We start from the raw sequence: 26,209 nt of genomic DNA on the forward strand, positions 1-26,209 counted from the left end.
AGGAGAGAGAGTTTGCTTGAAGAATGATAGAAACATAAGGGCTGGAATCATAACATCAACACTGTAGAAGTTTACACTGGAAAGGTCTGTTGTAGGTTTGTTTTGAGGGGCCTCAGAGGCTCCTTGAAAAGGGTGTAGTGAGGGAAGAAGTCTAATTAGGTAGGACTCTGAGTTCTCCTCTTCCCAGCTTTCAACCATCTCAACCAAAAGCAAACCTGTTTTTGTCCATTTATGTTGATCTTCTGAAAAGTTTATTAAAAAACCTTCTGCTTCTAAATAAAACTTTAGTCTGTCAATCTAGTCCAACTCATTTACAAATAAAGAGGATAAAGAGGTTAAATGATTTGCTCTTAAGAGAAGTCACTGAAAGATCTCCTAGACTAGTTCCTAATTTTCAAAAAAGATTTTCAGGAAAAAAAATGTCACAAGTAGAGCCAAAAGTATAGATGGAAAAACCTGCAGTAATAGAATGCTTAACTTTTTAAAATTTAATACATACATATTTGATCTTCACAACAGACTTGTGAAGAAAACAGTGCCAATATTGTTAACCCTAATTTACAGATGAGGAAACCGACACTGGGCAAGGTCAACTAGCACGTATGAGGCCAGGAGTGTGAGAGCATGGACTAGAGCTCAAGTCTTCTGTCCTGGAACACAGTGCTTTTTGTATTACACCACACCACAGACTAAAGACACATGACAAATAAAACGTGTCAACATGTCTTACGGACATGAGTCGGTAGTGGGTAGAAGATTCACTCACATTCTGGTGCCTGAGGATATGATTTGGCAATTGTGTGCATTTTCCCAGTCACCCTATGCTGTTATTGCTCACAGTCTGAATCATGCTCATTGTTCCCAGTGGGGGAACATTTGAGCATAGCCATCCATGTGCTATTTTAGCAACATCAATTTGCTAATTATGAAGACAAAGTTATCTTATTAGATCATAAGGAAACCTGCCTTTTGGTTTTGTAAGGCTATTGTTCCTGCTGGTTAAAAATCTTTCAGTATTCCTTATAAGAATTTACTTAGCCAAAATGTTTAATGTGTAAGAAAACTTAAAGATGAGTTTTCTTTTGTGTTAAAGCCTAATTTTTTTCTTTCATTTTCTTTTCTCCTCCTACCCTCTACTCTTATCTACCTCCCTAATAATTATTATTGAAAATGTAAGAAATCTTTTCGAGGGTAAAAATCAAACTTAAGAAGTATTAATTTATAACCTTACAACATAGGACTCAATATATAACAGATTGAAATATTTTAGAAATTAATTGTAAAAATGAGGGAACGTTTGAAAAGAAAAACTAGGCTTTCCATGGGAATGGCTATGTGGTACTTTTCAATGTAATATATAAAGTAGTTTGAAATTTGAGGTTAAAATTCACATTTAACTAGTTTGCCTTTCTCAGTACTCTAAGAAAAGGTTTTAGGGTCCTTAAAGGTATATAATTAATGAACTGTGTAAAGTAAAGAGAAATCATTGAAACTAATTTCATAGAACAAAACCCTAATATATAATTAGGCAATCCCGGGAGAATATAAGCATATTATTTAAAAAAGTGTTACTGTATTCATAAGCTAGGGTTAATTGACGTCTCCTCTCCTTGAAGAAGCCATCTGGGGGCTGGATAGTTAGCTCCGTTGGTTAGAGTGAGATGCTGATAACACCAATGTCAAGGTTTCAGATCCCCTCACTGGCCAGACTCAAAAAAAAAAAAAAGAAAAGAAAAAAGAAGAAACTGTCTAGGTATCCTTGGCTTTTATAAGCCAGATGAAAATAGGATAATATTTGGGGTGAAGAGTAGAAAAAGATGATCATGGATATAGGTCAAATCCTTCTCTTTACTTTGCCTGAGAACATTATGTGAAGATCCTAATGCACCCTCTGTCTCTTGGGTGCATTGGATGAGAAAGACAAAAAAAACCCCAAATAATAGTGCCTTAAACAAAATATAAATTCATTTCTCTCTGACATAAATACATTCTGGTAGTTAGCACCCCAGGGTTGGTATGATACTTCTACAATTATTAAGGACATAGACTCTTTCTACCCTGTCGCTCTGCCACCATCAGTACATGGCTTCTCCCTAATGGCCCAGAATCATTGCTCAAGCTTCACCCATTGTGTTTTATTTCCAAACAAAATGAAGGAGACAGAGATGAAGAAGACTGCATGATCTCCTTTTAAGGAGTCACCCTAGAAATCCCAAGTGACAATTTTGCTAACATCTCATTGATTAGAATTTGTCACATACCTACATACCCACAGACCTAACTGTAAGGGAAGCTTTTTTTTTTTTTCTTCTTTTTTGAGTGGCTATAAGCCCAGCTAAAGTCAAGATTCCATAACCAAGTGTAAAGGTTAACTCTAGGTGTCAACTTGGCTAGATGAAGGAATGCTGAGAAACCTGGTAAAGCTATCTTTTTAGGTGTGTCTGTGAGGGTGTTTCCAGCAGAGATTAGTATGAAAATCTGAGTGGCCTGGGTGGGAAAGACCCACCCTTAATGTGGGTGGGAAGCATCCAATCCACTGGGGTCCAGAGAGAACAAAAGACAGAGGAAAGAAGTGAAGCTCTGTCTTGGTCCGCTGGAGCTGGGATACACTCTTCTCTCCTGTCCATAGACATCAGAGCTCAAGACTCTTCAGCTTTTGGGTTCCAGAACTTATACCAAGGACACCATCAGCTTCCCTGGTTTTGAGGCCTTTGGACTTGGACTGAGCCACACTACCGGCATCCAGTTTACAGACAGCCTATGGTGGGACTTTTCTTCACAGTCATATGAGCTAATTCCCCTAATACATCCCTCTCATATAATTATAAAGTATCCTATTGATTCGGTCCCTCTGGAGAACCCTGACTAATACATTAAGGAAGGATGGGGGAGTGATATTTGAGATTGTGTCTGACCCAAACCTTTTCCATCACCATTTTGCTTTTTTTTTTTTTTTTTTTTTTGGTGGCTGGCTGGTATGGGGATCCGAACCATTGACCTTGGTGTTATCAGCACCATGCTCTAACCAAGTGAGATCAATGGCTTGCCCTATTTTGCTTTTTTGTATGTACGTATGTATGTATTTATTTGTTTTGGCAGCCAGCCTGTATGGGGATTTGAACCCTTGACCTTGGTGTTACAACACTGTCTACCACTGTTTTGGTTAGCAGTTGCCAACCCCTCAGGCTTAGGCTGCATGATTTCGCTTGAAATCCACACCTCCTTTTTTTGGTGCCAATATAGATCCAAGTTTAAATAAATAGCTGCTGCTTCTGGTCTAATGAAAGAGAGGTAAACATGAAGGGTTTAATTTTTTCCCCTACAACTTGCTGGGAAATGCATCTTAAGATACTGTTCAGTTCTACGCGCAGATTGCTCCTTGTGGAACTTCCTTAAAGAACTGAAACTCTCAGAATAAAACTTTATGGCATCACCACTATATCCCTAAATTTATAAATCTAAATTTAATGTTATTTAAAATGGCAGATGAGCCAAATAACCATATTCCAGTATGAATATGAACTGGTATGAACCCATGCATACTATGAGATTTTTCTGAGAAAAAAAATAGCCCAGGCAGTTTAAATCTAAATACGGAAACATCTCCAAACATCCTGTAATTTGTTTTCTAGCAAGGATCATGGGAATAACAGTCCAAACCAGAAGAAATTTGAATAAACCCAGTCTTCATTGCAAAAAGATTCATGTGAGTGTCAAGGTCTATATGCCATGGTTAAAAATGTCAAAGCAACAACAAAGGGTTCAGATATGACTGAACTTAAATAATTATTATTTATCATATAAAAATTTGTTAGATGAAGCAAAGGAAGTACTGCAGCTGTCTCAATGAACCTACTTTAGATCTTCAGTTCACAAAATACTATGTTTGTTCATTTCCCTAGCATGTTGTTTGCTCCAGATTAATCACCATTGGTTGGACAAATATTTATTGATTATCTACTGTGTTCCAGGCATTGTGCTAACAGCAGAATGAAACAATTTTTGCCCTCGGGAAATTCAGTTTGGTGATTACAAATTACTTATAATTTTTATCCTTACAAATAACAGAAACATTGTACTCTGTGATCTCAAAACTAGGAATCTGGAATAAAGAGACATAGTTGGTTCAACAAGAACAAAGTGAGAAGCACATAGGCTTAGGACTCAGAAAATATTCATTGAAAGCTCAGTGCCTTTGAGCAGAATACTTAAACTTTCTTAGTTTCAGTTTCTTCCTCTGAGAATTCAGAATAATGCCTACATCTCAGGGTTGTTCTGAGGATTAAATGAGATAATATAAATGCTGTGCTTGGCACATAGAAGGTATTTAAAAGATGGTTGTAATTATTATAATTATTATTAATTATTGTGCTATTTCCAAGACTGGATTAGGTTTTACACAATGCTTTGGAGAGTGCACGTAAAATAAGAGCAATACGTATATAGCGCTTGCTATGATCCATGCACTGTTCTCAGTAGTTTACTCAGTACAATGGTTTTTTTTTTTTAAGAATTATAACCATCCTTTAAGATAGTTATCATTATGGGATCCTAAGATGGCGGTGGTTGCGGCAGTTGGCGCGGAGTAGCTGAGGTGGAAAAGGCGGCCACTGGGCCTTAGGCAGCCGGGAAACTTGTGGACCTTCCTCTTGCCATCTCTTAAGGGAGGATCGCTGCTGGTGGCCAGTCGCGGGGGCTGACTGCCACTTTGCCCTTGGCAGGAGAGGCTACCTCATTTACAGGCAACAGCTTTGAAGTATGGAGCAGGAAAAGAACTGTTTCTTAGCTGCAAAAGCGAGTCTCTAAACAGGGAACATGGCACCAGGCCGCTGTTGACGCTGCCAGGATCCCGGAGGCCAGCTGCCCTATTCAGGATTTGAGGTTTCAGGCCAGCATAAAAGAAGATTCCTGGGAGCGCCCAAGCTGTGCCGTGGGACCAAGTGAACAGCTCGAGGCGGCCGAGAACGGGGACAGTGATGACGCAGAGGCAGAGAGGGAGCCGCCTGACTCGGCACAGCCCTGTGAGTGACCCCCGGCCCGGCCCGGCCCGGCCCTGCTCGGGGGGCAGACGCCCACCTGGCTTCCGCCTGCCCAACCGGGCCACTCACCGGCCCTGGGGCTGCCTCCATTTTCTCAGGTGGTGGCGGCTCCGACCCGGCTCGGCCAAGCCTGTCCTCCTCGCCCAGCTCAGCTCCTCACTGAGCCTTCCCACTTGCTTGCCCCGGCGCGGGGCTTCCCAGGGCCTGCGGGCCGGCCTCCCCTCCCAATTCCTCCACGGTTCTCTGGCGGGGCTGGTGGCATGGGGCGTCCCCAGCCAGCATTGGGAGGGCAAGGAGGTACGGGCTGGGCCGACTGTCACTCCACCGCACCCTGGGCTCTGGCCCCCAGTAAACTTCCTGTTACTGGGAGGCAGATACCATCTCTGCGGCCACCAGTTCGGAAAAACGCCTAACGGATTTCTGGTTAGGAATAGTGTGGTTGGACAGTTCCCAAGTTCGCTTGAACCTGCCGGAGAGCTGACTGCAGGCGGGCACCGGACTCGGTCCGCGCTGGGGGGATTCAAAGGTGAACCGTGTGCTGTGGGCTCCTCCCCCGAGGAGCTCACGCTCTGGTGTGGGAGATAAGACAAGTACACAAATAACCGCGATACCAGGAAGAAGGTGTTAAGTCCCAAAAAAGATCTACACAGTGCTACAAAGGCACCCAGAGCAACGGGTCGTCTGCGCCTAGCAGAAACCTGGTAGACTTCCTGGGCGAGGCAGTGCTGAGCAGGGTCTTGAAGGCCTAGCTGATAGAAGAGGGTTGCAGAAGACACGTCCCAGCCCAGCCCAGTGCGCACAGAGCAGGGAGACGTCCGGCTAGGGAGGCGGAGACTTGACAGAAACCACACACCCTGTGGGGTCACCACTGCACGATCCAAACAGCCCGGGCCAGAGCGCACAGAACAGGGAGAAATCCTGCACAGGAAGTGGAAGCTCAGCAGAGACCACACACCCTGCGTTACCACCCCGTGATCCAGCAGCCCAGCAGAGTCCAAGCTGACCAGAGAGGTGGCTCCCCGGAGAGGCCCAAGACCCGAGGCAACCACACACACAAGGCACTAGAGGCCAACTGAGCAGTCACGGAGGTAGCCATACCAAATTGGCAACCACAGCAACATCTTAGTCTATAGTCTCAAACCAGTGGACTGTGAAACCCCTGCCACAATGAAAAAACATCAAAAAAAAGATACCAGAAATACAAAAAATCAAGAAGGTACACCACCAAAAGTTAATAAATCTCAAACTCTAGATCCTACAGAACAAGAAGCCCTTGAAATGACTGACAAGGAATTTCAAGTGATAATTCTAAGGAAACTGAATGAGATACAAGAAAACTCAGCTAGACATCATGATGAAATGAGGAAAAGTATACAGGACCTGAAAGAGGAAATGTACAAGGAAATCAATGTCCTGAAAAAAAATGTAGCAGAACTTGCTGAACTGAAGAAGTTATTCAGCGAAATAAAAAACACAATGGAGAGTTTAACCAGCAGGCTTGTTGAAGTTGAAGAGAGAACCTGTGAATTTGAAGATGGGCTGTTTGAAATAACACAAGCAGACAAAAAAAAGAAAAAAGAATCAAAGGCATTGAAGAAAATCTGAGAGAGATATCAGACAACCTTAAGCACTCAAATATCCGAGTCATGGGTATCCCAGAAGGGGAGGAAAACGGAGATTCCATTGAAAACATATTCAACAAAATAGTGGCAGAAAACTTCCCAGGTATAGGAAAAATCACAGATCTTCAGATCCAGGAAGCTCAACAATCTCCAAACGTATTCAACCCAAAAAGGCCGTCTCCAAGACATGTTATAGTCAAATTGGCAAAACTCAGACACAAAGAGAGAATCTTAAAAGCTGCAAGAGAAAAGCGTCAAATCACCTATAAGGCAGCCCCAATCAGAATAACATCAGACTTTTCATCACACACCCTAAAAGCTAGAAAGGAATGGGATGATATATTCAAAATACTAAAAGACAAAGATTGCCAGCCAAGAATACTCTACCCTGCAAGGCTATCCTTCCAAAATGAAGGGCAAATAGTATATTTCTCAGACAAACAAAAACTGCAGGAGTTCACTACCACACAACCACACTTACAAGAAATCCTCAAGGGAGTACTGGGTTTGGTTCCTGAAAAATAGCTACCACTGCCATAAAAACCCAAGAAAAATCAAAACCCATAAGTATAATAAAAATGGCATTGATGAAGAGAAAACAAACAAACAAAAAAACGCTATCTACCATCTAAGGAACCAACAAACACAGAAACCAAACAGTAAATCAGAAAGCAAGGAACAAAAGACACCTAAGACAACCAAACAACCGATAAAATGCTAGGAATAAATCAACACCTTTCAATAACAACTCTTAATGTAAAAGGCTTAAATTCCCCAATCAAAAGACACAGACTGGCTGACTGGATCCAAAAGGAGAACCCAAATATATGCTGCCTACAAGAGACCCACCTCACCCATAAAGATTCACATAGACTAAGAGTGAAAGGATGGAAAAAGATTTACCATGCAAACAGAAAAGAAAAACGAGCTGGAGTAGCTATTCTTATATCTGACAAAATAGACTTTAAACTAAAAACCATAAGAAGAGACAATGAGGGACCCTACTTAATGATAAAAGGACTGATCCATCAAGAAGACATAACAATCATAAATATGTACGCACCGAATGTTGGAGCAGCCAGATTTATGAAACAAACTCTGTTAGACCTAAAGAAGGAAATAGACACTAATACCATAATAGCAGGGGACCTGAACACCCCACTGTCAATATTAGACAGATCATCTAGGCAAAGAATCAGTAGAGAAACACAAGATCTAAACAATACTCTAGACCAATTGGAATTGGCAGATATCTACCGAACATTCCATCCAACAACCTCAGAATATTCATTCTTCTCATCAGCACATGGATCATTCTCCAGGATAGATCACATATTAGGTCAGAAATCAAGTCTCAATAAATTTTAAAAAATTGGAATTATACCATGTATTTTCTCAGACCACAATGGATTAAAAGTAGAAATTAATAACAAACGAAACTCTGGAAACTATACAAACACATGGAAATTAAACAGCATTCTACTTAATGACATATGGGTCCACGAAGAAATCAAGCAGGAAATCAAAAATGTATTGAAACTAATGAAAATAATGATACATCATACCAAAACCTGTGGGATACGGCAAAAGCAGTATTAAGAGGGAAATTTATTGCATTAAATGTTCACCTCAGAAGAATGGAAAGATGGCAAGTGAACAATGTAACACTTCACCTTAAAGAACTAGGAAAACAAGAACAATCCAAACCTAAAGTTAGCAGACGGAAAGAAATCATTAAGATCAGAGCAGAACTTAATGAAATTGAAAACCAGAAAACAATTCAAAAGATCAACGAATCAAAAAGTTGGTTTTTTGAAAAGATAAATAAAATTGACAAACCATTAGCATGGCTAATTAAAAAAAAGAATAGAGAAGATTCAAATAACAAAAATTAGAAACGAAAAAGGAGATATTACAACTGATTCATCTGAAATACAAGGAATCATTCGAGACTACTATAAACAACTATACGCCAACAAATTTGAAAATCTGGAGGAAATGGATAAATTTCTGGACCCACACAAGCTCCCAAAACTAAACCATGAAGACGTAGAAAATTTGAACAGACCAGTAACAATAAAGGAGATTGAAGCTGTTATCAGAAGGCTCCCAACAAAGAAAAGCCCAGGACCAGATGGATTCACAGCATTATTTTACCAAACATTCGGAGAGGAATTGACACTGATTCTTTATAAACTATTCCAAAAGATTGAAACAGACGCAAATCTCCCAAACTCATTCTATGAAGCAAACATCATCCTGATACCAAAACCAGGTAAAGATAGAACCAAAAAAGAAAACTACAGGCCGATATCCTTGATGAATATAGATGCAAAAATCCTCACTAAAATACTAGCAAACAGAATACAGCAACACATACATAAAATTATTCACCACGATCAAGTGGGATTCATCCCAGGGATGCCAGGTTGGTTCAACATACGCAAATCAATAAATGTGATACACCATATTAATAAACTCAAACACAAGGACCATATGATCATCTCTATAGATGCTGAAAAAGCATTTGATAAAGTTCAGCACTCATTCATGACAAGACCCTCTATAAGTTAGGTATAGAGGGAAAGTATCTCAACATAATTAAAGGCATGTATAATAAAGCCACTGCCAATATCATCCTGAATGGGGAAAAGCTGAAAGCTTTTCCTTTAAGAACAGGAACTAGACAAGAATGCCCACTCTCACCACTCCTATTCAACATAGTGGTGGAAGTACTAGCCAGAGCAATCAGAGAAGAGAAGGAAATAAAGGGCATCCAGATTGGAAAAGATGAAGTCAAACTGTCCCTGTTTGCAGATGACATGATCCTATATATTGAACAGCCTAAAACCTCTACAAAAAAACTGCTGGAATTGATAAATGATTTCAGCACAGTAGCAGGATACAAAATCAACACAGAAAAATCAGTAGCATTTCTTTTCTCCAATAGTGAACATGCAGAATGAGAAATCAAGAACGCCGGCCCATTTACAATAGCCACCAAAAAAATAAAATACTTAGGAATTGAGTTAACCAAGGAGGTGAAAAATCTCTATAATGAGAACTACAAGCCACTGCTGAGAGAAATTAGAGAGGATACAAGAAGATGGAAAGATATCCCATGCTCTTGGATTGGAAGAATCAACATAGTGAAAATGTCCATAGTACCCAAAGTGACATACAAATTCAATGCAATCCCCATCAAAATTCCAAAGACATTTTTCTCAGAAATGGAAAAAACTATCCAGACATTTATATGGAATAATAAAAGACCATGCATAGCCAAAGCAATGCTGAGCAAAAAAAAAATAAAGCTGGAGGCATAACACTACCCGACATTAAGCTATACTACAAAGCTATAATAACCAAAACAGTATGGTACTGGCATAAAAACAGACACACTGATGAATGGAATAGAATAGAGAATACAGAAATCAACCCACACCCTTACTGCCATCTGATCTTTGACAAAGGCACCAAGCCTATACAGTGGGGAAGGGACTGCCTCTTCAGCAAATGGTGCTGGGATAACTGGATATCCATATGCAGGAGAATGAAACTAGACCCATACCTCTCACTGTATACTAAAATCACCTCAAAATGAATTAAGGATTTAAATATACACCCTGAAACAATAAAACAATAAAACATAGGAGAAACACTTCAGGAAATAAGACTGGACACAGACTTCATGAATACAACCCCAAAAGCACAGGCAACCAAAGGAAAAATAAACAAATGGGATTATATCAAACTAAAAAGCTTCTGCACAGCAAAAGAAACAATTAACAGAGTTAAAAGACAACCAACAGAGTGGGAGAAAATATTTGCAAAATATACATCTGACAAAGGATTACTATCCAGAATATATAAGGAACTCAAACAACTCTACAAGAAAAAAACAAGCAACCCAATTAAAAAATGGGCAAAAGAGCTAAGTAGGCATTTCTCTAAGGAAGATATACAAATGGCCAACAGACATATGAAAAAATGCTCAACATCACTCAGTATCCGGGAAATGCAAATCAAAACCACACTGAGATACCATCTAACCCCAGTTAGGATGGCTAAAATCCAAAAGACTCTGAACGATAAATGCTGGCGAGGTTGCGGAGAAAAAGGAACTCTCATACATTGTTGGTGGGACTGTAAAATGGTGCAGCATCTATGGAAAATGGTATGGAGGTTCCTCAAACAATTGCAGATAGATCTACCATATGACCCAGCTATCCCACTGCTGGGAATGGAAATCATCAAGTCGAAGGTGTACCTGTTCCCCAATGTTCATCGCAGCACTCTTCACAATAGCCAAGAGTTGGAACCAGCCCAAATGTCCATCATTGGATGAGTGGATACGGAAAACGTGGTACATCTACACAATAGAATACTACTCAGGTATAAAAACGAATGAAATACTGCCATTTGCAACAACATGGATGGACCTTAAGAGAATTATATTAAGTGAAACGAGTCAGGCACAGAAAGAGAAATACCACATGTTCTCACTTATTGGTGGGAGCTAAAAATTAATATATAAATTCACACACACACACATACACAGAAAAGACTGGGGGCGGGGGAGAAGAAGATATAACAACCACAATTACTTGAAGTTGATACGACAAGCAAACAGAAAGGACATTGTTGGAGGGGAGGGAGGAGAGGGAGGAGGGAGGGAGGTTTTGGTAAGGGGCAACAATAATCAACCACAATGTATATCAACAAAATAAAATTAAAAAAAATAAAAAGATAGTTATCATTATTATCATCCCCATTTTGCAGATGAGGAAACTGAGGCACACAAAGGTTGAGTAACACGCCCAAGATTACACAAGTAAGTGGCAAAGTTGAGATGTGAACCCAAGCACCATTTCTCCAGAGTCTGTGTACTCTTGCTGTTATACTATCTCACTACAAATAACTTAACTATTTAATCCACGAATCATACATGAGACTAGAAGGAACTTTCTTTCAGTGATTAACTTGATGCAGTAGTACAATGCTGCTACCTGGGCAAGATGGCCCTTGCCTTAGGCCCTCTGCTCTAGAAGGCCCCACATACCACAACACAAAAAATAAATGTATTAAATAACACGTGGGCACCTCTGGCACTTGAGATCTGGCTGGAGTATTGACCCAGTGTGTTCTTAAGCATCCACTCTCATGCTTAACAGCATTCAAGCCCCGGAGAAATACTTCATTACAGCTCTTGTTTTATGTCAGTAAATGAAAAGGGAATTGTGCCTAAATGCTGTGAAGTCTTGAGGATTGCACCACCTCCAAATCTGGAGATGAACAACAGTAATTTGGGAGGATCTGAATAACAGAAGCACCTAGGTAAGAGAAAAGACTAACTTTTCATATCCTTCCTCTCAGATAGCATGAGTGCAAGAAATTTTTGCATAATGTAGTATCATTTTCCAGTGCACAAAGCATCTATTCTCTTGCTTTTCTTAGTGTTTTAATTTGTGTTTCCAGAGAACTCATGAACTAGTATTTTATTTGCAGTAATTGAACATGGCTGAGGAACATATTGTAATATAATACAATTCATATTACTTTTTTTTTTTTTAAGTTAAGGATTTTTTTCTTCTCCTTTTTTTTTTGGTGCCTGGCCATTATGGGGATCCAAACCCTTTGACCGTGTTATAACACCACACTCTAACCAACTGAGCTAACCAGCTAGCTCTCATATTACTTTTTAAATGTGTGTATATACAACATGCACTAAGTATGTTATCAATTCTTCACTGAATAGACATTGAATGTGAGAACTGAAAAATTTTATTTTTATTAAAATATTTAAACAGATGCAAATAAATTTTTAAAAATTTATTTCAATAACTTTGATTTCAAATTTTGTAGTCAATAATTATAATGTTTTCCCTTTTTAATTTTAAGAGAGATATTTTGAATACTTTAGAAAAAAACATTTTCAAACAAAATAATTGTAATTTTTCCATTTTCTACATTTACTTTACATTTTTTAATGGAAAATATATTTGGATACTTTGAATAGAATTACATTTTGTTTTTTAATCTTTTAGGGCCTTGAGAATAAGGCCAAGATAGAAATAGGAAGTATGAAAGTGAAATTCAGAAAAGAAAAACCTAAAAAGAAAATTTGTCAAGGTAGAAGAATAGGACATACATTTTTTTTCTATAAGTTTGACAGCTTGATATATAAATTTTAACTATTTAAATGTATGATATGTGGGCCTCTGTGTATCATCTGGTCCCACCACCACAAATGTTAGGGGTGGGCCTTTCAGCCAGTCATACATACTTGGCAAAGCAAGCTCTGCTTGGCCTAACTTGTATTTTAGCATCCTAAAATAATATAATTAGATCAGCAGCCTCATGAATGGAGAAAAGCCACAAACTAACAGCAAAAAACTCAGCACATTTCTGAAATATAAATAACTTGAAGGGGTTTACATGATAGAATTAGGCGTTTTAAATACTGTACTGTTTTCTCGGGGAAAAGAGTTTATCTGGAAAATCTTTAAATTATTTTCTGAAATAAAGAATGATTTCCAAGACAAAATGATCTTCAAGAAGGAAAAGGTAAGACGGTTTCTGTTAATTCGGTCATCAATAAATGCGTAATGATACTTGTGTAATATAGCACACAATGTTGCAGGGAGGAGATCCAAAACAGGTAAAAGATGAAGTCCTACCAGCAGGGGTTTTATAATCTAACTGATCTAATTGAAGAGATAAGCAATGCACACTGGAAACAATTAGAGAATAGACTCCAAACAGGCATTATGGTGGATCAAAGTAGAGAAAGATCAGTGTGATCTTGAAACATCCCACAGGGAGGGCTTCATAGAGGGACACTGGAGCGAAAACCATAATAATCATCCCTCGAATGGAGTTAGGAAGGGCCTTATAGGTCCTGGGAAATCATATGACTTATAAATTATATTTTAAAACAAACAAAATATCATCCCTCTGTCTCCTTCCTTCCCCATAGTAGTGCTGTAAATGTTCTTATTATTAATTAGTCCTATTTATTTTTTATCAATGCAGAAACTGTGACTTGGGAGAGGGGGTGAATGTCATTAAATAGCATTAAATAGCACCCTTTTTCCTCTTCCTGACTTTGGAATCAGCTGAGAAACAGACATCAGAGTCAGATAAATAGAGATTAAAATAGCAGCTTTGGGCTGGCTGGTTAACTCAGATGGTTAGACCATGGTGTTGCAACACCAAGATCAAGGGTTCGGATTCCTATACTGGCCAGCCACCAAATAAATACACAAAAATAAAATAGCAGCTTTATTAGTGGTAAAAAGCTAAATTGGAATATACGGCTTTGATAGGTGTTCACATTTCACGCCAAAGTTGGATAGACTAACTCATCTAGCCATAGGTCACCTGGACACCACCAGGCCTCCCTTGGTAGGCACAGGCTCCTTATCACTCAGCAGAGAGCAGAATGGACACAAGGTCTCTGCAGGCAGATCCAACCAGGTGAAGGCGGTGCATGGGGCTGGAGCTAGAGTAAGGTACCCAGGGTGCAAAATTTAAGGAGATTGCTATTCTTAGGGCTGTGATCATGCCTACCTCATAACTCTGAGAGTCAGGGTTTCCTTAAATTTTGTGCCCCAGGAACCTCACTGGCCTCATGCTAGGACTGTCCCTGCCCAAGCATGTTCATTTCTTTTTCCTGAACCCACCAATCAGGTAAATCCCTCTTTCTCCCCTGGAGAGAGTATAGAGGCAAAGACAGGCCAAGGGTGTTATTGTAGTGGATGTCTCTGCATGTGGAAAGAGGCTACAGGAAAGGGCCTTTCCCCTAAAAGCAGTCATAGAAGTGAAGTTTCTTGCCAAGGCCATACAGCCAGTGGAGACAGGACTCCTGATTCCTATTCATAAAAAAGATATGGTGCAGCTTGTAGTAATTAAATTCGCTAGAGTACTCTTAACCAGATCTTTATTATTATTATTATTATTATTATTGTTATTTTGCTTTCATGATGCTTTTAGGTGACTTAGGTAAATATATACGTTCATGTAGGATGTAGTGGGTTGAATGGTGGCCCCAAAAGAGATATGTCCACATCCTAGAAGCTGTGAATGTGACCTTATTTAGAATAAAGGTCTTTGAAGATGTAATTAAATTAATGATCTGGATATGAGATCATTCTGGATTATCCAGGCTGAAAAGGCCATGTGAAAAAGGAGAAAAGAGAATGTTAAGCAGCCACAAGCCAAGGAATACCTGGAACCACCAGAGAAGGGAGTGCAGCCCTGGCAATAGTTTGATTTTGGACATTTGGACTCTAGAACTGTGATGGAATATATTTCTAATGTTTTAAACCACCAAATTTGCGGTAATTTGTTACAGAAGCCATAGGAAACTAACACATAGGGTGGTGATGTATATATATTTTTAAAGCTCTGTATTAGTTATCTGTTATCACAAAATTTAGTAGCTTAAAATAACAGTATATCACATAGTTTCTGTAGGACAAGAATTTGGGAACAGCTTAGCTGGGTGGTTCTGGCTCAGGGTCTCTCATGAGGTTGCAATCAAGATGATGGTTAGGGCTCCTGGAAGCTTAACTGTGGGGTTGGAGGATCTGCCTCCAAGATAGCTCATTCACGAGGCTGACAAGTTAGTACAGGCTGTTGGCAGGAAGCTGGAGTTCTTTGCCAGGTGGACCTTTCCACTGGACTCTTTGAATGTTCTCATAACATGGTGGCTGATTTCTGCTACAGTGAGGAAGCCAAGAAAGAACAAAGTGGAAGCTGCAATATCTTTTATGACCCTAGCCTTAGAAGTCACATACCACCAATTCGTCAATATTCTATTTGTTCCACAGGTCATTCATATTCATTGTGGGGAGGTGCTATACAAGGTCATGAATACCAGGAGGTTAAGATCCATCTTAGAGGCTAGCTAACACAAGTCCCAAAATTTTCAGGGTATTTCTGGAGCCAGAATATTTTCTACACAGTCACCTGAAATATCTGTATCTGGAGCCACAATGTGGGAGTGATGAACTTGAATTACAACAAGTTATTCAAGTATTCAGTTCTGTTTATTTTCATACTTTAGGTTGAACCATATAAAACTTGCTATTTTTGTAGGTAAAAAAATTATCTAATATCAGCAATTTCATGTTTTCAACCTACTACTTACAAAAGTGGGAGCTAAGACGACTTAGATGAATTTTTAAGAAGTTATAAATATAAAAATACTTTTCTTTCAAAATATTAGTGAATCAGAATTTTAATTGAACTAGAATAAACCACTCTTCAAGCACTCTGGTTATTTGAAATGTTACTATAGCTTTGATGTTCCCATAAAGTTTTTAGTCCATGTGTGGCAGAAGTTTTGAGAGGACAATGTATCAGTGCGACTTGATGAAAGTAAAATAACGTCCCTGGGACCAGTTTTCCACAGATGTAAATGAAGGAATTGGACTAGATGACATCTAAGTCGTCTTTCCATGCTAAAAATTTTTACCATGTTTTTATATCATGTGTATGAGACATTATCAGTTCCTTTCTTAAATTCATGGTAAGAACAATTGCATATTTAAACATGTTCTAGCAAAATTTGTTCAACTAAATATGTTTATTTATTAACATATAGTGTTAATAGTTCAACTCAGGGTCCCTAACGTTTATTAGTAGTCCAGAGAATCGTCCTTCCTGTTTTGTTCTCTCGAAAGTGTAAACTGCCCTTCAGTAAATTTATTTACTTCATTTGACTTGTTATATTTGACAACATTTTTTGGGTTCACATATTTTTTCTTGTGCCAAGTACTGCATTTTTCATTTCCCACAGAATCAGGACAAACTGTACATCTCCTGCTGTGTCCAGGGCAGATCTGGCTAAATGTCAACTATGTTAATTGGTATAGAGAAAACAGCAGCCCTATTTTTATCTGATTAAAAATCCCCACAAACATTCTCTTCTAAACTAAAGCTATGTCAGTACAAAGCGATTTAATTATAACATAAAGTTTGGCACATGTGTCCCTCCTGCCTTTATTTTACTCTAGCATGCAGAAACATTGCTTTTTCCTGGAATCCTCCAGCATCTAGTATTTTAATCCTACTTTTTGAGGTTTAGAATTTGGCACTCAAAACTTTCTCTGGACTGCCAACTGGAATAAATATTTTGCTTCGATATATTATTATTATTATATGTTTAAACAAAAGATTTACTGAACAATCTATAGAACCTTATTTAACATGTAGTTTGAAATATTTTATTCTACTGTTAAAAAGTCTACATCTTAAAAATTCCCTAGGATGAGCAGATTATGTAATATAATTGCTTTAGTTAATTAGGGTGTGGGAGGTGTGGGTGTAAAAGAGTAAAAGGTAATGAACTTTGATAAATTTATGTGAGCAGTAATAAGATACCAGGGAAAACTTAATTTTATTATGCCTATATCTTCAGTGCTTGTTCAAAATTGCATGCTGCCTCTTTAATGTTGGAATTCCCCAGGACTCTGTCTTTAGCTCACTTCCAGGTTAACTTCATACATTCCATGATTTCAACAGCCACTTATACACTCATATTGTTTGGGTCTGTATCTCCAGCTTACTGAAAGCCACATTAATATCCTTTGGTATACTGGACAGCTCCATTTGGGTGTCTCATGAACAACTTAAAATCAATATGTTCAGGACTTCCAGTTTCCATTCCAGCATGTAAGTAGCTTAAACGTCGCCACTCTATCCTAACTCTAGTAAAAAGCTAAACGAACAGAAAAACAACACTTCTTAGATCAGTCAAAAAAGTGAAGTCAGAGGGCAAACTGCTGCCCCCAAATTGAAGCGACAGGCATATAACGGAGAATCATAAGTTACAAGAGCAGAAACCGACAATCAGAAACCTCTGCAAGAATCAGTGCCAGGATAGGAAAACCTAAACGATAATTGACAAATTGCTGGATGTTCAATGTGGACAAGTTTAAGAGTTAAAAACTCCAGGGAACACAATCACAGTGGGGCCGCAACAATTTTGTGATTTTTACCTCCTGGAGCTCTACCAGGTTCTCACAGTGAATACTGTAGAAAAATCCTCTAGTGCTTCTTGCAGGGGTAGGGGGGAAAAAAACCATTTTTAAATATGCTAGAGTATTCTGTTCTTTTGAGTGTGTGTATGTGTGTGTGCATGTGGTGGCCGGCTGGTACAGGGATCGAATCCTAGACCTTGGTGTTATCAGCACCACACTCTAACCAACTGAGCTAACCAGTCAGTCCAGCGTGTGTGTGTGTGTGTGTGTGTGTGTGTGTGTCTACCCTCCAAATAAACCATTTTATCAGAGTGGGTGTTTTCCTAGACCAACAACCAATTCTCCAGTTCTCTAGAGAACAACTGCGTGTCCAAAAATTCAATTCAATTTTAACACTAACTAACTGGAATTAGTGCCAGACTCCACAGGTATAAGGGCTTAGTCCCACACTATTGCCTCTACTTAAGATGCCAATCTCATGTTCCAGGCCACCCATACTTCTCACTGAATGGCTGTAAATCTTGGGTTCCCATAATACCCTCCTCAGTTTTAATAATTTGCTAGAATTGCTCACAGAACTCAGGAAGTCACTTTACTTACATTTACTGGTTTATTATAAACTATACAAATGAAAATAAAATAAAATAAAGGATACAAAGGAAAAACCAGATGAAGAAATACATAGGGTGGGGTTTAGAAGGATCCTGAGCTCAGAAGCTTCCGTGCCTGTGGAGTTGGGGTGTACCACCCTCCCAATACATGAGTGTATTCTTCAGAAGCTCTCTGAATTTCATTGTTCAAGAATTTTTATAGAGCTAAATCTCCAGGACACCTATACCCTTCCCAGAGGTTGTTGGGTGGGGGTAAAATTTCCAGCTCTCTAATAATTTGGTCTTCCTGGTGACCAGCCCCCCATCCTGAGTCCATCTAGGCCCCATCCTAAGTCACTTCATTAGCATAAACTCAGGTGTGATTGAAAGGGACTCATGCATAACAAAAGATAATCCTATCACTCAGGAAATTTCAAAGGTTTTAAGACCTCTGTACCAGGAGACAAAAACAAAGACCAAATATATTTTTATATCATACAAGAGCCTAGCCTGCTAGGGTTTTATCAGAGCCTAACATATCTGGAGAAAGGGTAATATCTCATTTCAGCTGCCTCTAGCCATAGTGTCACACTTAAGGGGGTTGGACTGTGACACTTTGTGATCATAGTGTCACATCTAAGGTGGGGGGGACTGTGAAGCACTAGTGAAGTTCACAGTCTGGGGGCACAGGCCTACAAAAAACTGAGATCTAGTCATAGGAGTATAGAACACTTTACATCCTCCTAAACCTTACCACCATATCACTAAAGGCCAACTTACTGGAATTTCTTTCACTGAGTTCATCATGTCCAGATTTCAAGAAAATAGTAGTATATAAAGCATATTAAAAGGCAAAAAACAGAGTTTGAAGAAGCTGAACATGCATCAGAACCAGAGTCAGGTATGGCAGAGATTTTGAAATTGTCAGACTGGGAATTAAAACAACTATGATTAATATGCTAAGGCTCCAATGTAAAAAGTAGACAATATTCAAGAACAGATGAAAAATGTAAGCAGAGAGATGAAAATTCTAAGAAAGGATCAGGAAGAAATGCTAGAGATCGAGAACACTGTAACAGAAGTGAAGAATGCCTTTGAGGGGCTTGTTAATAGACTGGACTCTACTGAGGAAATAATCTCTGAGGATATGATAAGGAAACTTCCAAAAATAAAAGGCAAAGAGAAAAAATACGTTCTAAAAAAAAAAACCCACAAGATTTCTAAGAACTATGAGACCACTACAAAAGTGTAACATACATGTAATGGGAATATCAGAAGGAGAGGAAAGAGAGAAACAAAGTAAAGCAATATTTGAAGCAATAATGACTGAGAATTTCTTCTCCAAATTAATGTCAGACACCAAACCACAGAACCAGGAAGCTCAGAGAACACCAGGAGGATAAACGTCAAAAAAAAAAAAAAAAAAATACACCTAGACATATTATATTTAACTTCAGAAGACCAAAAATAAGAAAAAAATCTTGAAAACAGCCAGAGGAAAAAAACGCCTTACATACAGAGGAATAAAAATAAGAATTACATCTGACTTCAACTCAGACATCATGCAAGCAAGGAGTACAGTGAAACATTTAAACTGTTGAAAGAAAAAAACCACCAACCTACAATTCTGTACTCTCTGAAATTATCCTCCAAAAATGAAAGAAGTAAAGACTTTCTCAGTTAAGCAAAAATTGAGAGAATTTGTTGCCAGTAGACCTGACTTGCAAGAAATGCTAAAAGAAATTCTTCAGAAAGAAGAAAAATTATATAGGTCAGAAACTTGGATCTACATACAGAAAGGAAAAGCTTTGAGGAATAATTAAGTTAAGGTAAAATTTTTTAAATATTTATTTTTCTTATTCTTAATTTATCTAACATAGCATTTTGTTCAAAATAATAATAGCAACAGTATATTTCATTATGTTTGTATATGTGTATATATTTATGTTTATATAAGCTTATGTATAAATGAAATGAATGACAGCAATAATACAAGTGACAAGAGGGAAGAATTAGAAATATCTTGTTATCATAAGGTACGTGTACTACCTGTGAAGTGGTATAGTGTTATTTGAGAGTGTATTTGGATTAGTTGTAAATGTATATTGCAAACTCTAGAGCAACCACTAAAAAAATTAATAAACAAAACAAGTATAATTGGTATACTAAGAAAGGAGAGAAAATGGACTGAGAGAAAATGGACTCATAAAAAAGGCTCGATTAAAAGCACAAAGTATGAAAAAGTGTGGAAGACAAAAATAGAAACAAAGAATATGGGCAACAAATGGAACACAGAAACAAATATGGTAGTAATTAATCCATCTGTATCATTAATCACTTTAAACATCAATAGTCTAAATACACCAATTAAAAGACAGATGTCAGAGTGGATCAAAAAAACTGATCCAACTATATGTTGTCTATAAAAAACCCACTTTAAATATAAAGACAAATATATTAAAAATAAAGAGATGGAGAAAGATATACCATGCTAACACCAATCAAAAGAAAGCAGGCAGAGCAGAACCCAGAGCAAGGAAATTATCAGGAATAAAGAGAGGCATTACATAATGATAAAGGGGTCAATACTCCAAGAAATAAAAATGCTTAATGTGCATATGCCTAACAATAGAGCATCAAAGTATGTGAGGCAAAAACTTACAGAACTGCAAGAAGAAATAGATGAATCCACTATTATAGATGGAGACTGTAACACCCATCCATTCGGAATGGATTTATCAACAGGCGGAAATTTAGTAAGGATATAGTTGAACTTAGCAGCACCATCAATCAACCGGGACATAATTGACATCTACAGACTACTTTATCCAACAACAGCAGATTACATATCCTTCTCAATCTCATATAAAACATTCACAAAGATAGACCACATTCTAGGCCATAAAATACACCTTAACAGAACAGAAATCATACAATATCTGCCCTGAGACCACATGGAACTAAACTAGAAATCAATCACAGAAAGATAGCTCAAAAATCTCAAAATATTTGAGTATTGAACAACACACTTCTAAATAACCATGGGTCAGAGAAATTTTAAGAGAATTTAAAAATTTTGAACTACATGAAAATAAAAATGTATCACCAAAATTTGTGGGATGCAGCAAATGCAGTACTTCAAGGGAAATTTATAACACTGCATATATTTGCTAGAAAAGAAGGTTCCAGCCAAGAAATATTGAGGAAAAAAGATGTTTATAGCAGCTGTATTCATAATTGCCAAATCTTAGAGGTGACCAAGATGCTATTCAGTAGGCGAATGAATAAACAAACTGTGGTACATCTAGACGATGGAATATTCTTCAGTGCTGAAAAGAAACGAACCACCAAGCCATGAAAAGACATAGAGGAGTCTTAAATGCATATTACTAAGTGAAAGTAGCCAATCTGAAAAGACTATGTACTGTATGATTCCAACTATATGATATTCTGGAAAAGGGAAAACTATGGAAACCAGTAAAAAATCAGTGGTTGCCGGGGTGAGGGGAAGAAAGGGATTAATAAACAGAGAACAGAGGATTTTTAGGTCAGTGACACTATTCTGTATGATACTATAATGGTGGATACCTGTCATCATACATTTGTCAAAACCCATACAATGTGCAACACCAAGTGTGAACCTTAACATGAACTATGGACTTTGGGTGATAATGACATGTCAATATAGGTTCATTGATTGTAACAAATGTTTGTCATGGCACACAATGTCAAGAGTGGGGTAGATTATACACATGTGACAGGAGCTTTATGGAAACTGCCTGTATTTTCTACTCAATTTTGCTGTGAATCTAAAGCTGCTTTAAAAAAAATGAAGTTTATTAATTAAAAAATCAGTAGGTTCAAACTGAATAGATCATTCTCTCCCTGACACCTTCCCAACTTTCTCTCCCTCCAGGATTCTTCTCAGTGAATAGCATCATGATACATCAGGCAGGTCAGAAACCTAGGGATCGACCTAAACTTTGCAATCTCCCTTATCTGTTTCTTGCAGTCTCTTTATCAATTCCTATGCATTTTACCTCCTATCTCTAGAAGCTGTATCCCTCTTCACATTTCTACTAACACTGTCGTACCCTCTACCCACAAGCTAGTTTTCTTTGATCTTGCCCTCGGACTAAGGGTTATGAACAAGTACAATTATTTTCATGAGCTTTTTATTTTCTAATCTTCTATCAACCTTCTGTGAATCAGGACTAATGCAGACCATCAAATGTAAAACTTAGGTGTCCAGAAATTTCTTGATATCTTATTGCATAACAAGGATTTTATTAAACTCAAAACTAAAGCACACAGGTAGAGGAATGAGGAAAGAGATGAAATAAGGTTTTTGACTGAGGTCATCATTTAATAGATTAATTGAATTTCAAAAATGAAAGGTACCACAAAGATCAGTTAATCCTCCGTGCTATTTCTGTCCTTAGGATCATTCAGTGTTTTCTCATTGCCTTTGGGACAATATCCAGACTCCTTTACATGGCATATAAGGTCCTTCATGATCTGGCTGCTCTCTTCCTTCCAACTTCATCTGCCCCTATTCTCCGTTCACCCAGTTATTCAGTCCAAATTCCTAGGAGTCATCCTTGCATAGTCTCTTTACTTCAGCCACTGTCTTCAGATTCTACTCTCCATCATTCAATCCACCAGCAAATTCTGTCAACGCTATATTCAAAATACGTCCAAGTGTATCTACTGTACTTCTTTTTATTTCCATGCTTCCCACTCTAATTCAATTCACTGTCACTGATCTTTGGGTCTACAGCAATCCCTTCCTAACTGGTTTCTCTGCCTTTGCTCTTGCTTTAAACTTCTCTCTCTCTCTCTCTCTCTTTGGTGGTTGGCAGGTGCAGGGATCCAACCCTGTACCTTGGTGTTAGCAGCACCATGCTCTAACCAAATGAGCTAACTGGCCAGTCCTTACATTCCATTCTCCACACAGCAACAAGAATGTACTTAAAAATTTTTTTCAGATCATGTCATTCCCCTGTTCAGAGCATCCAGTGACTTCTCATTTCACTCAGAATAAAATCCAAATTCCTGCTAAACCTCCTTGTATTAGTTTCCTATTGCTGCTGTAACAAAATGACCACAAACTTAATGACAACACAGTGGAAATGTATTCTGTTGTCTGATTTTAGACTTCTAACCTCCAGAAGTTACCTTCTTTTAGGTTAGAAGTCTAATGGGGCTAAAAACAAAGTGTCAACAGGACTGATTCCTTCTAGGGACTCCAGGGGAATCGATTCCTTTATTTGTCCAGCTTCTAGATGTGGCTGGCATTCCTTGGCTTGTGGCCACATCACTCCTATCTCTGCTTGTTTTCACACAGCCTTCTCCCTCTGACCTCCTTTCTTCCTCTTATAAAGTCCCTGTTATTACATTGGTCCCATCCAGATAAACCAGGATAATCTTCCCATCCTTAATAATCTCTGCAACATCCTTTTATCAAGATAACAAATTCATAGATTCTGGAAATTAGGACAAGGACATCTTTAGAGGAGGGGGGCATGCTTTAGCCTGCCACACCCTATACAAAAATCATGAGAAAACCTGTTGATGGTAAAAATCTAGATTTGTTAAAGTTGCTGATAAGTGAAAACATCACCGTAACAGTTTTAAGAATGTCTCAAAAGGGAGGAGTTAAGGAAAAATGCTTAAAAGATTTGGGAGGGAGCTGGTGTTAGTCATAAGGTAGCTTTATGATGCAGGGTGTTAGTAGCCTAGGCAGGGATTGGTTAGAAATTGTAAACTAGGTAAATTGCTAGAACATATGAATCTGTGCAAAATTATAATTAAATCGGTTTATCTCTAGTTTATGTTGTAACCTATGGGTCTAAACAAGTTGGTTGTAAGACAATAAAAGCTTTGATAGTTTGTATTGCATATCATGAAAAGTTACAGCTGATCCATTTTGAAAATCAGTATGGTTCTTACTTAATTTCTCAGTCCCCTTCTTTTTGTCGATCTTCAGCCCAGTTTAGAAGAAATAACATTATTTTCTGGGGCATAATCAATCCAGACTGGCATCGCACCAATGCACTCAGTTTTTCATGGTAGTCATTTTGACCTTTGTAAATGTCAGGTTTTCTTGTTCTTTTTGTTGAATGATCTTTTGTAAGTCATCTAGTGTTAACAGTAGCTGTGCCACAGCATTTAAGACTCTGAAGATCATATATCTGGTAACTGCAATGCAGACAGATATTAAGACAAAAATTATTAGAGTTTGCTAGGCATTTCAAAGCCACATTCCTAGATTTTCAAAACTGGACAATGAAAGTATGTGCCATAATCTATTTGGATCTTCCTTATATAATCAAATGTCTTTTTCACTTTAGTTTGGGTAGTGTTTGTTCAATTTCACCAGTGTAGGAAGAATTAGTGCCATATTTTGCAATTGGTAAAGATACAGGTCTTGGGTATACCATGTGTAAAGGACAAGGGTATCCATTAACAATCAAAGGTCTTAATCCAGAGGAAGGGGGATAAAATAGCCAAGAAGATAAAGATGTAAAGCCACAGGATAAACATAAGAATGTGGTAATCAGTGGGGTCTTGTTCCAATGGTCTTGGGTAGAAACAGCCTACTTTATGCAGTCATTGGCTTGTTGCAAGGATCTAGGACTAGCTGTCTATTCTCATGGGACACCTATATCTGGATATTATCTAGACTCCTCAACATGCCTGATAAACCCTTCATTACCTGGCTATATCTTTGAGGTCATTTCCTAAGCCTCTTTCTCTTCACTCTTTTCTCTGGCCACATCAGCCTTCCTGCTGTTCTGCAAACAAGTTGATCTTGTTCCTGCCTAAGAGCCACTATACTCAATGTTCCCTTTATGTGAAATGATCTTCCCCCAATAGTTGCATTGCCGACTCCCACAATCCACTCAAGTCAAATGTCACCTCCTTAGAAAGACTTTCTCTTATCACTCAGTGTAAAGTTCTCTTCCCCTATTATTCTTGATTCTTTACCCTGCTTAATTTTTCTTCATAGCATTCGTCACTACCTGTATTTGTTTCGTATTTATTTCTTGTTATATGTCCCACTTGAAAATAAGCACCACAAAGGCAAGAAACTTCTGTTTTGTTCACTGATACGCCTTCAGAACCTAAAACACCAACCAGCATATATAGGTGCTGGTAACACTTGCTGATTGAATGAATAAATAACTATTCATGCCCCCCAACCCACCTCCGCCACACACACTATGCTCTAGCCATATACAACTATTTGCAGTTCTCACATGGCTTGTTCTTTTGCATATGTGGTTTACTCTGCTTAGAATAACTTCTTTCTGATTCCCTCATAACTCCTAATCATCCTTCAAGACTCAGCTTAAGCGTCTATGCCCCTGAGAAACCTTCATTGATCCCTCCCAGAAGAATTAGGCGTCCCTTTTTTTCTGTTCTTATAATACTCTACGCAATACCTCTATCATTGTACTTAACATATTATGTTAATATTTTGCCTAATTCACCTCTATATCCTGAGAATCAGCACAGTGCTTTGCCCATAGTAAATTCTGAGTAAATGTTTATTGACTGATCTTATTTATTGAGTGACAACCTCGTGCCAAGAACTATAGTAGTGTTTTATGTACATTAATTTAATTCTGATAGGACAACTGCAAGATATGTGCTATTTCCCCCTATTATATATGGGAACACTGAATAACTTGCCTAGAGTTTCGAACCAAAGTTCAGACCTAAATGTGTCTCACTTGAAGTGCTTCTTCCATTGCCTCAAATGGATTAATACATCTCCTTCATTTTACTGATATCTAATGGTCAAAATTCATTAATTTTAACATTAGCATTAAATCTCTGATCTTATTTTAATTCAATGTTACATGTTCTTATATATTTTTACTTGATTCAGCCTCTTAGGTTACAGAGAAAAATGGAGCCCAGATTTTTTAACATCACATGTATCCTATTTTTATTTTGCTTCA

This window comes from Cynocephalus volans, chromosome 4, assembly GCF_027409185.1.
Source record: "Cynocephalus volans isolate mCynVol1 chromosome 4, mCynVol1.pri, whole genome shotgun sequence".
NCBI classification, from domain to species: domain Eukaryota; kingdom Metazoa; phylum Chordata; class Mammalia; order Dermoptera; family Cynocephalidae; genus Cynocephalus; species Cynocephalus volans.